General features: G+C 38.6%; 1 non-coding gene across 1 annotated transcript; it reads left to right on the forward strand.

The window, feature by feature from the left end:
* The first annotated feature begins 12,620 nt into the window (after positions 1 to 12,620).
* Positions 12,621 to 12,739, forward strand: LOC145417604 (5S ribosomal RNA). Its single transcript, XR_013900509.1, has one exon. It is a non-coding gene; the product is annotated as a 5S ribosomal RNA (ribosomal RNA).
* Positions 12,740 to 12,962: the final 223 nt, after the last annotated feature.

Here is a 12,962-nt window from a genome sequence, read left to right on the forward strand (position 1 = left end):
ATAACTCTTGACGGCACCTAGCAGCTTACCACCTACACCGTACATGAGCAAAAAATCCCTCTATCCAGTTTGTTGTACAATTTTTCTAGATCCATGAATTCCATAAACACCTTATGATCCTTCTCACAAGCCTTCTCTGCTATCTGCCTCACTGCAAATATTTGATCCACACATCCTCTGCCACTCCTAAAGCCACCCTATTCATCACTCTCTAGGACTTCTGATATTTCTCTTACTTTATAATAATTCTTCCATATACCTTCCCTACCACACTCCAAAACCTTATGCCACGATAATTCTTGCACTCACTTCGCTCACCTTTATTTTTGTACAGGGGTACAATTACAGCCTATTTCCACTCTGCTGGCACAGTTTCACTCATCCGTGCCTTCTTACATATCTCCAACAAGCACTTAAATCCACTCCCTGCACTACACTTAACTATCTCTGCATACACCTCATCAACCCCAGCTGCTTTCTCATTTTTCAGCCGCTTCACAGCACTCTTCTCCTATGCCAGTGTCACGCCAACTGGTACTGCATTCCTTCTCTGCACACCCCCAAAACCAACCATGTTTACAGCCTTTCTGCTCTGTCTATTCCCATTCATCAGGCTTTCAAAATATTTTTTCCATCTGGTCCTTACTTCATACCCATGGGTTAATAATCTACCATCTACATCCTTCACACCATCACATTTCTTTCCACTTTCACTTCTACATTTTTGCACCTCTTTCCAGAATGAATTCGTATTTTCAGAGTAGTTTGCATTCATTTTTCTTCCTAGATCATCATTTACCTTTTCCTTTTTTTATTTTCACCAGTCGCTTTACATGCTTCTTGCTCTCAATATATTCAGTTCTTATTTCAGCTGAACCCCTGTCCTGTAACCAATTTAGCCACCTCTTCCTCTTCTCCTCCCTGCTCTCTTAACCTCCCCATCCTACCATGCCATACCTTTCTTCTTTGTTGTTATCCTTGCCACACCACACACCGCTTTAGCACTTCTAACTAAGCAATCCCTATATGAATTCCACAGGCTGTCCAGATCAATTTCATTCTAATTCACTGATTCTAACTCCTCCTCTACTTTGGTCCTGTAATCATCTGCCATTTCTTTGATCCTCAGCTTCTCAACTTCCAGTCTTTCTCCCTGACTGCTCCCCTTTCTCCTGATCCACCTCATTCCTCTCAGCTAGATCTTGCATACCACAATCATATGATCTGACAGACCTCCATATGTCCTCTCAAGACCCTTGTATCAGCAACCATTTCCAGCATTGACCTCTCTACGAGCACGTAATAAATCAGGCTTCTTTCAACACGATCCCCGTTCCCTCTATACCATGTATATTTATATGCATCTTTGTGTTTGAAATACTAGTTACAAATGCACAACCTCCTTTCCTGACACATATCCTTCAGTTGCTTCCCATTATCATTGTCTCCTGGTACTCCATTACAACCCATTATGTTATCCTCAGGACCAGTGCCTGCTCTTCCATTCATATCGCCCATTACGATCACTTTATAGCTCCTGGGCATTTCTCCCACTAGTTCATCCAGCTCATCCCAAAACCCGTCTTTCTCTCTCTCATTCCTGTCTTCACACGGTGCATATGCTACAATTACTGCCACTTTCACCTTCCCAAACTTGAACTTGACATAAATACACCTTGAGCTGATACATTTGTAATCTCTCATTCCACTCTCCCAAACCTCATGCATCAACAGAGCAACTCCTTTCTTGCATCATCCTCTCCCATTCATGCCCGATCTTACGCATGTAACACACTCCCACTCCACTTCACACCCTTTCATCTTTGTTTCAAACAATGCCATCATGGCATATCTCGCACTCTTGAACACATTCACCACTTCCACCCAGTTGCTTTCCTTATTGACCCTTCTCACATTCCACATGGCCATGCAAATCTCCCCATTTGGTTGGGGCCCTGGGCAGGTATTGGGTCCCCCGAGACTCTCTGAAACAACTGCTATGATTAAGTGATTGTTGATAGAGGAATTTTGGGGACATTTTACCTGCCAAAAAAAAAACGGTTATATGGTTACCACCCAGCGTAGTAAATGGTTTCCTGGGTACAGGAAATCATTTGGCTTGTCACTCAGTGTAGAGATCATATGGCATCTCAACACTGAGTGAGTGGATGATGGGCGCCCCCATCCACTACGAAAACATTTATTTTTGGAAATTTTCTGGAGAGCTCTTTATTTCTCATATATTTTCGCCTGCCAAAGAAAATGTTAATCCTGAAAGATACCATGTTTATTAATGAAAACAACCAACTATCACACTTATAAATATTTAAGTTTGTCGCACAAAAAGGAGGTCTCTGGTGGCGTTTATCCTCCTGTCACGTTCTAATACTCTTTTAAGCCATTGCCAGAAGACGAACATCTGGTGTGAACAGCAAATTTAGTTATGGTACGAAGAACAGGAATGCCAGAGGCTCACATTTGTCAAAACCGTCACATAGCTTTTATAGTATGACCCTAAGTCTTATGATGAGGACACCATAAAATCGGATGGTGGTAGCATTATCTTATGGTCGGGACAACTCTGATATTAAGTCTGGTCATCTGAAAAGAAAATCATAAGAGACTGATACTGGCTATACTTTTGTTGTAGTTTTTTGCGCTATCCCAGAGACTTGGCCGAGCAGACCCATCATCTGTATGCACGCAACCGCTTTCCTGTGGCTGACAGCGCCTGGCCAGGGTAGTAAAATGTTCCATCACATGGCGAGGCACAGGGAATATGGAGGAGTCATAGCTCACAAGATGATGAAATGTTTATAAGAAATATGTATGAACAATATTCCCAGCCTGGACTTTGACTACTGTACATGAAATATGTGGTTGAATTTCCTACCTGAGAATATTGTGCAAGGACTGCTACCAAAAACTGGTCCCATGTCACTCATGTGGTAGTACCCCCAGGGACAATGGTACCCACCCACCTAGTACCTTTTTCGCAGTCTAACAGATAGTATACCTTGCCAATGGTTGACCCAGGACTATGTGACTGTACAGGGCAGGGGCGTCCCAGTTCCGTAAGCCGGATAGGCTGCAAGGTCTGTCCGCATATCCCAAGGGCCTATTTTAGATGGGACCAATCTTGTACATTAACCCGCTGCATCCCGTTGACGTATATATACGTCCACATGTTTTGTCACTGCCACTCCCATTGACGTATATAAACGCAAATCAATTGCAAGGTCCTTAATTTGCACAATTTTCAAATTCTGTGCGTGATTTTTGGTACGTATACACGGGACACCTTCCTCTACAAGATGCCAGGCAGGGACAATGCCTTACCCTGCATGACCTCCCTCCTCCTTCGCACACCATTGTCTCGGCAATTCGCCTGTTACCAGAATATAGACTTGTTGTGCCGTAGTATGAAATTCAGGGCCAGAGTGATTCCCCAATCGATGACAATGTGGAGGACAAAGTTTACGTAGCATTAGAGGAAGAAACAGTCAGAAATGATGATCACGTAATGTCGCCAAAAAGGTCAGCTTTGTTGATGTGTTTGGTGAGTGAAACGAGGCTTATATTGCCTACATTACTGTGTGAAAACCAATATACTCTCGTACTACATATAAATTCATACCAAATACATAAATAAATACCATTTATAAGTGATGTGGAATAGTTACCCTCCCATAGAACTCACTTTCTTTGGAGCCAGCCTGATAGAAAACCCAGTAAGGTAAGGAGTACTTCTACCTGTATTGAGTATTTTAAACCTCAAGGTGAGCGATTTCTCTATGAATTTTCGATGTTTCTCACCAAAAGCGGAAGTTTGAGATAAAAATTTTTTTTTTTCCAAAATTGGTCGGGACTGGGGGGAGTCAGTGGTGGAAAAGTGGTTGGGATGGGGCGGGTTAAAATGAATATGATCACCTGGTGGTGGCAAGAATGAAATATGAATTATCACCTCGGAAGGAAGCAATTTAAAAAGAGGCCTTGCAAAAGTAACAGACGAAAAGGTGTTATTTATGTAATTTCTATTGGGAGAGAGAGAGAGAGAGAGAGAGAGAGAGAGAGAGAGACAGACAGACAGACAGACAGACAGAGACAGACTGACAGACAGACAGATCGACAGATGGATAGACAGTCGGATTTTGAGTGTGTGTGTGTGTGTGTGTGTGTGTGTGTGTGTGTGTGTGTGTGTGTGTGTTCGTGCATGTGTGTGTGTGTGTGTGTGTGTGTGTGTGTGTGTGTGTGTGTGTGTTCGTGCATGTGTGTGTGTGTGTGTGTGTGTGTGTGTGTGTTCGTGCATGTATGTACGTATGTGTGTGTGTGTGTGTTCGTGCATGTATGTACGTATGTGTGTGTGTATGTATGTATGTATGTATGTGTGTGTGTGCGTTCTTACCTAATTATTCTTAACTAATTGTATCTTTACAGGAATGAGTCAAGCTCGTACTGTCCCGTGTCTTAAACCATATTTTTCGTACATACCCTTAAAATTGTGAATTGTTTTGGCACACACTATTTCATTCGGCAGTGCATTCCACTGATCAATTGCTCTTTTTGGGAAACTAAATTTCCTAACGTCTTTATCACCTCTCTTTTATGCAGATTTTTGCAGTGTCCTCTTGTTGATGCTTCCCCATAGGTTAAGTAATCATTTATGTCTATTTTCTCCTTCCCTGATATGCATTTATATAGTTTAATCATGTCACCTCTTTTCCTTCTCTCCTGTAGTGTTTGTAAATTTGTTTTTTTTAGTCTTTCTTCGTAGCTTAGATCCTTTAAGTTTGGTACCCATCTTATATCGGCCCTTTGAACTATTTCAATCTTGTCTATGTGTTTTTTGAGATGAGAACTGCAGACTACTGATGCATACTCCAGGGTTGGGCATGTCTTCATTTATGTATGTGAACGCTATTCTCATATTTGCAAACAGTGTATACATGTTCCGTACCTTCTCAGTGATGTGTTCAGCCGGAGATAGTCTGTTATTGATAATCACACCTAGGTCCTTCTTTCCTTCTAAAATGTGTAGGGTTTTATTTCCTAACTTATAATCCCAATCAGGTTTTTTTTCACTTTTACTAAACTTGATTACATGACACTTGTCCACATTGAATTCCATTTGCCATGTATTACTCCGTTCATGAAGTTTATTTAATTCTTCTTGTTGCTCTTTACTAGAATACGTGTTAGTAATTTTCCTTTGTATTTTTGCAACATCTGCAAACATATTTAGATAGCTTTCATTTCCAGTGTTGCCATCTATATCATTTATATACACTAAAAACAGGACTGGTGCCAGCACTGAGCCCTGTGGAACTTCTCTCCATGATGAGTAATTTCCCATTAGTACTGTTCTCATTTCTCTTTGTATGGGAAAATCTTGCATCCAACAAAACAGTTTGCCTCGAATTCCTCCTTGATGGTACAGTTTCCATAAAAGTCTTTGGTGTGGTACTGTGTCAAATGCTTTCTTGAAATCTAAATAGATACTGTCCACCCACTCTTCTCTTTCCTGTAATGTGTCTGTTACTCTGTCATAGTAGCTCAACAGATTAGTAACACATGATTTTCCTTTTCTGAAACCAAACTGTCTTTCTGTTATCATACTGTGTTCTTCTAGATGATTTACCCAAGCTTTTCTTGTAAGCTTTTCTAATACCTTGCTTACAACACTGGTTAGTGATACTGGTTGGTAGTTGAGTGGATTTTGTCTATTCCCTTTATTGAATAAGGGAACAATGTTTCCTTTCTTCCAATATCAGGTACTTTACCTTGTCTCAAGGATTTCTTGAAAATTAAAGATAATGGTTTACTTAACCCCTTTGCACATTCATGTAGCACCCAACATGAAATTTCATCAGGACCATTTGCTTTTCCTTTGTCTAATTTACTTAGCTCCTCCTGTATTACTTTTTCTGATACTTGTATATCTGGGGGCATGTGTGGGCAGGCATGTTCCACATACTCCCTCTCAAAAATTTTTTCTTCTGTAAAAACTGATTGGAAATTCTTATTTAGTGCTTCACAAGTATCCTTCTCTTGTGTATAGGTGATTCCCTCGTCCGTAATGGATTGTATTTTATCTTTTACTTTGATTTTGCCTGTGATGTAGCTGTAATAATATAGCTTCGGTTGATCACTGCTTTTATTTACGATATCCTCCTCAAACTGTTTTTGGGCTTCCCTCCTTATTTTTGTATAATCGTTTCATGCCTATCTATAGTTGTTATGTGCCTTTTCACTATTGTGTCTTCTGTATCTATTCCACAACAAATCTCTTTTTTCTTTTGATTTTTTACACTCTGTATTGAACCATTTCTTTATTTTATTTTCTGCTTCTTTGTGCTGTGGGATGTACATCTGGACTCCTATTTCATAAAGTTCACAGAATTTTTTATATATAGCATTTAAATCTTGTCCTCTAAGCTCCTTTTCCCAATCAATTTCTAAGAAGTACTTTTTTGGGTCATGATAGTTTCCCTTTTTATAGTTTAGGCCCTTTTTGTAACTTTCAGTGCTGTTAACTATGTCATATGCAATCCTGAAGTTGCAATGTAGTACTGCATGGTCGCTTTTTGCCGAATGGAGGGCGATATATTAAATTGTCAATATCGTTTTCTTGCCTAGTAAATATAAGATCTGGCATTGTGGGTACATCGAGTCCTCTTTTTCTGGTGCTTTCCCTTACGTGTTGCGTTAGGAAAAACTCCTGCACGAGATCCAGAAGCTTTTGGTCCCAACAGCTTTCTTGGTTTATTATATCTAGAGTATTCCAATTTATATTTGTATTAAAATCTCCAGTTAGTATAATTATTTCCGATTTCTCTTCCATTCTATGTAGTAATGATCTTAAACTCTGAATTGTACTCTCCGCCTGGTCCTCATATTCGCCTCTTTCCCATGTGTTTGATCTAGGTGGCATGTACAAATTGACTACAATTACTTTCCCTTCAGATGTATTGATCTCTACTTCAATCAGTTCTACCTGTAAGGGTATGTCTAGTTCTATTTCTTTTACTTTTAGATTTTTCTTTGTTAATATTATAATTCCTCCTCCTTTTTTTAAGTTCCTATCTCTTCTCCAAATACCGTATTCCTCTAAGTTTAGGAAGTCATTTGATATCCTTGGTGTTAATTTTGTTTCAGTTAGGCATATTATATGTGGTTCATTTCTCATTTCATTGTGTGTGTGTGTGTGTGTGTGTGTGTGTGTGTGTGCAAGCGCGCCCTAGCGCACGCATGCGACTTCCAGGAAATAAGTAATTTATATATGGCAAAATCATAAAGCCACGGACGTTCGAGGGCGATAATCCAAAAAAATTCCAAAATCGGCTCAAGTTAAGTGGCACTGCAGGCACTGGGAGAGGCGGGGTTCAGCTACTGTCCCCTAGGCTGAATTTGGGGGAGCTGCCGGTTAGCTCGTTCGTCAGTTTCCTTCCATCGGGCGTCACAAGGTTGGGAAAAAGTACACATTTCCATAATTTTCAATGGAGAATTTTTGTATATATTTACACTCTTAACTGCTTCACATGAGATTACGCCTCAGTTACTTGTATCACGGCTTAGGATGGGTACTGAAAAGCTGTTAGTTAATTCGTTTATCTGCTTCCTTCCGTCTAACGTCAGTGAGTAGAGGGAAAGTGCATCTTCCCATCATTTATAATATAGTTTGCCTGAATATATTTCTCATTTTCCATATTTCACATTTTTCATTGGATCTTGCATCACATCACAGGCTGAAGCTTGGAACCTGTGTGTTTGTTCTTTCGATGCCTTCCATCTGACATCACTGGAGAGAGAGAGAGAGAGAGAGAGAGAGAGAGAGAGAGAAATTCTGTCTCTTGTCTATATCACTATCTCTCTGTCTCTGTGTCTCAGTAAATTAAAAGCATGAAACTTATTGGAATCTGACTGGTAAATATGTTATCGATGTCTTGTACATTTCACCTTTTAATGTCCTCCCTGGTATGGGAAATCTGTCTCTTAGTTGACCTCTCAAGTACTGTGATGGTTTAATTATATTTTGCTCTTCACAGGGTACTTTGGTTCAGCGGAACCTTTTCAGTCACATTACTTACTCTGTACTTTTCTTTGCTGCGATTAGGTGCTGTTAATCAGCAAAGCAAAGGATTCTTGTGTGGGAGGAAATTTTTAAGACTAATCACTCCACTTCCAAAACCTCTACCAAGCTAAATGATATTGTTTCGAGGTGGCAGAAATAACACACACACACACACACACACACACACACACACACACACACACACACACTGAAAAGACTCCGCTGAACAAAAGTACCCAGTGAAGGCAAGAACACACACAAGGCACCGAGGAGACCAGACGCTCGACGCCATCGCTCCGTAAACGGCCAACTTGGCCAGTGGCATTACCTAAATTACTATCTTTATATGAGTCAAGCTCTGTAGTAGGTTAGACTAAATGATGTTCTAATATATATATATATATATATATATATATATATATATATATATATATATATATATATATATATATATAAAAGTTTTAAAGCAAGACTTGTTCAAACAGAAAAGAAAACAAATTAGAGTAAGAATGCGCACAATCAGCTGATCGTTTGTTTTGTCTACAACTGCCCCAGGGAATGTAAGTACCATATGTGCTTTTAGTACTGCAACATGACCACATACTTTAGTAAAGCAAATTTGGAAAAGGAAAGGGATAAAGGTAGAAAGCAAGACGATAATTTCTACCAAGAACTGGTTGAAATGGAGACTCACAATAAACTGGTTGAACGAGTACACAGGCTAGAGACGGCTTTTCAAAATGAGATTGATGACATTAAGAAACAGATGCACTAGCAAAAGGAAGAAATAGAAAAATTAGGAAAGGAGGTCAACAAGAAAGACATAACCATAGGTGAGCTGACAGTAGAACTGAGTTCACTTAGGAGAAAAATTAGTGAAATGGCAAGTACAGTAGTCAACCACGAGAGTATTATGGAAGAGTTCAGAAATGATACAGAGACAATTAGGCAAGTAAGCAGTCTGTTAGACCAGAGCAGTGATATTGAGGAGAAGATGACACAGGTGAATGAAGCTGTGCAAAGCTACAAAAATGATGTGGAAACCACTTATGCTGAAATGGTGAAAGTAAAGAAAGACTTGGAAACAAGGGTGGAAGAAAAAAGCATTAAAAAGGAAGCGAAAAGAATAATCCAAAACAATCCTAAGTTAGTCAGAGATTCAGTAGATATTAACAAATCTATAGGAATCACTGGTATAGAAGAAGAAGAAGTAAAAAACAAGTACTCAAGAGACAAAAAGGAGATGGCAAATGTAATGAGTATACTGAAAGAAGTATCAGAGGAAATCTGTACTAAGACATAGAGGAACACAAAAGGTTAGGGAAATACGAGAAAAGCAAGTCAAGGCCCTAAAGGTAACCTTCCAGAGTGTAAACACCGTGGATGAGATACTAAAAAATGCAAAGAACCTTATGGAAAAAGAGGAGTTCAAAAATGTATGGATAAGAAGATGCCTAACACAAAAGGAACTGGAATTACTGAAAGAGAAGAGGGAGGAAGCAAAAACAAAATATGAGGGAAAATCAGAGGAGAAGAATAAATTTTTTTACAAAGTAATAGGATTCCAGGTACGAAAGAGGTACATAAACAGGCGGGAATAAAAAGGAGGAAGGTAGTAGAACCAAGTCATGACAAGTATATAAACAAGATGATTAAGTTGATGTACTCAAATGTGGATGGAATGGTATCTAAATTATTAGAGATGAATGATTATGTCAAAGAAAATGAACCACATATAATATGCCTAACTGAAACAAAATTAATACCAAGGCTATCAAATGACATCCTAAACTTAGAGGAGTATAATGTATGTAGAAGAGATAGGAACTTAAAAAAAGGAGGAGGAATGATAGTATTAACTAAGAAAAATATAAAAGTCAAAGAAACAGAACTAGATATACCCTCCTAAGTAGAAATGATTAGAGATCAATGCAACTGAAGGGAAAGTAATTATAGCCAATTTGTACATGCCACTCAAGTCAAACACATGGGAAAGAGATGAATATGAGGACCTGGCAGAGAGTACAATTCAGAGTTTAAGATCATTACTGCATAAAATGGAAGAAAAATCGGAAAGAATTATACTAACTGGAGATTTTAATACTAATATAAATTGAAATACTCTAGATGTAATAAGCCAAGATAGCTGTTGGGACCAAAAGCTCCTGGATCTCGTGCAAGAGTTTTTCCTAACACAACATGTAAGGGAAAGCACCAGAAAAAGAAGACTCGATGTACCTTCAATGCTAGATCTCATATTTACTAGGCAAGAAAACGATATTGACAATTTAATATACCACTCTCCATTCAGCAAAAGCGACCATGCAGTACTAAATTGCAACTTCAGGATAGCATATGACATAGTTAACAGCAATGAAAGTTACAAAAAGAGCCTAAACTATAAAAAGAGAAACTATCATGACCTAAAGAAGTGCTTCTTAAAAATTGATTGGGGAAAGGAGCTTAGAGGACAAGATTTAAATGCTATATATACAAAATTCTGTGAACTTTATGAAATAGGAGTCCAGAAGTACATCCCAAAGCAAAAAGAAGCAGAAAATAAAATAAAGAAATGGTTCAATACAGAATGTAAAAAATCAAAAGAAAGAAGAGATTTGTTGTGGAATAGATACAGAAGACACAATAGTGAAAGGGCATATAATAATTACAAACAATCAAGAAACGATTATACAAGAATAAGGAGGGAAGCCCAAAAACAGTTTGAGGAAGATATCATAAATAAAAGTAGTGATCAACCAAAGCTTTTTCACAACTACATCAGAAGCAAAACCAAAGTAAAAGATAAAATACAATCCATTACGGACGAGGGAATCACCTATACACAAGAGAAGGATATTTGTGAAGAACTAAACAAGAAATTCCAATCAGTTTTTACAGAGGAAAAAAATTTTGAGAGGGATTATGTGGAACATGCATGCCCACACGCACTACCAGAAATACAAACATCAGAAAAAGAAATACAGGAGGAGCTAAGTAAATCAGACAAAGGAAAAGCAAATGGTCCTGATGAAATTTCATGTTGGGTACTAAGTGAATGTGCAAAGGAGTTAAGTAAACCATTATTTTTAACTTTCTAGAAATCCTTGAGTCAAGGTAAACTACCTGATATTTGGAAGAAAGCAAACATTGTTCCCTTATTCAAGAAAGGGAATAGACAAAATCCACTCAACTACCTACCAGTATCACTAACCAGTGTTGTAAGCAAGGTATTACAAAAGCTTATAAGAACAGCTTGGGTAAAACATCTAGAACACAATATGAGTACAGAAAGACAATTTGGTTTCAGAAAAGGAAAATCATGTGTCACTAATCTGTTGAGTTACTATGACAGAGTAACAGACACAATACAGGAAAGAGAAGGATGGCTGGACAGTATCTATTTAGATTTCAAGAAAGCATTTGACACAGTACCACACCAAAGACTTTTATGGAAACTGTACCATCAAGGAGGAATTCGAGGCAAACTGTATTGTTGGATGCAAAATTTTCTCATAAAAAGAGAAATGAGAACAGTACTAATGGGAAATTACTCAACATGGAGAGAAGTGACTAGTGGAGTACCACAGGGCTCAGTGCTGGCACCAATCCTGTTTTTAGTGTATATAAATGATAATAAATGAAAGCTATTTAAATATGTTTGCAGATGATGCAAAAATACAAAGGAGAATTACTAACACAGACTCTTGTAAAGAGCTACAAGAAGAATTAAACTTCATGAATGGAGTAATACATGGCAAATGGAATTCAATGTGGACAAGTGTCATGTAATCAAATTTGGTAAAAGTGGATAAAGACCTAATTGGGATTATACGTTAGGAGATAAAACCCTACACACATCAGAAAGAGAGAAGGACCTAGGTGTGATTATGAATAACAGACTATCTCCGGCAGACCACATCAGTGAGAAGGTACGGAACATTTATACACTGCTTGCAAATGAGAACAGCATTCACATACATAAATGAAGACATGCTAAGAAAGATAATAACATCATTCATCAGACCAACCCTGGAGTATGCATCAGTAGTCTGGAGTCCTCATCTCAAAAAACACTTAGACAAGATTGAAAAAGTTCAAAGGGCTGCTACAAGATGGGTACCAAGCTTAAGGGATCTAAGCTACGAAGAAAGACTAAATAAACTGAATCTACCAACACTACAGGAGAGAAGGAAAAGAGGTGACATGATTATGCTATATAAATGCATATCAGGGAAGGAGAAAATAGACATAAATGATTATTTAACCTATGGGGAAGCATCAGCAAGAGGACACTACAAAAAACTGCATAAGAAGAGAGGTGATAAAGACGTAAGGAAATTTAGTTTCCCAAATAGAGCAATTGATCAGTGGAATGCACTACCGAATGAAATAGTGTGTGCCAAAACAATTCACAATTTTAAGGATATGTACGATAAATATGGTTTAACACACGGGACAGTACGAGCTTGACTCATTCCTGTAAAGGTACAATTAGGTAAGAACAATTAGGTAAGAACACACACACACACACACACACACACATGTACAAGTGAACAGCCATACCAAGTTGAGTACACCGCTTCCCGTCCGATCAGCGAAGTTAAGCAACGTTGGGTCTGGTTAGTACTTGGATGAGTGACCGCCTGGGAACACCAGATGCTGTTGGCATCCCTACGTGTCAAGTGGGGCTGGTGGAGGATTAGTGCCCTTCCCTGTAAAACAATTAACTCTAAGCCCTTGGCCACCCCGTGTGGGATACATGGCGTCTGGCAATGAATGAATGAATGTATCAGTTTACCTACATAAGTATATGCAGTATGTGTGTATGTATGCATGTGTGTAACGATTAGATTGCACAGACCTGATAAGAGACAAACAGCTCTGTTTGTAA

The sequence above is a fragment of the Coenobita brevimanus genome, chromosome 110 (assembly GCF_032717465.1).
Source record: "Coenobita brevimanus isolate Jiangsu-jjx chromosome 110, ASM3271746v2, whole genome shotgun sequence".
Lineage (NCBI taxonomy): Eukaryota > Metazoa > Arthropoda > Malacostraca > Decapoda > Coenobitidae > Coenobita > Coenobita brevimanus.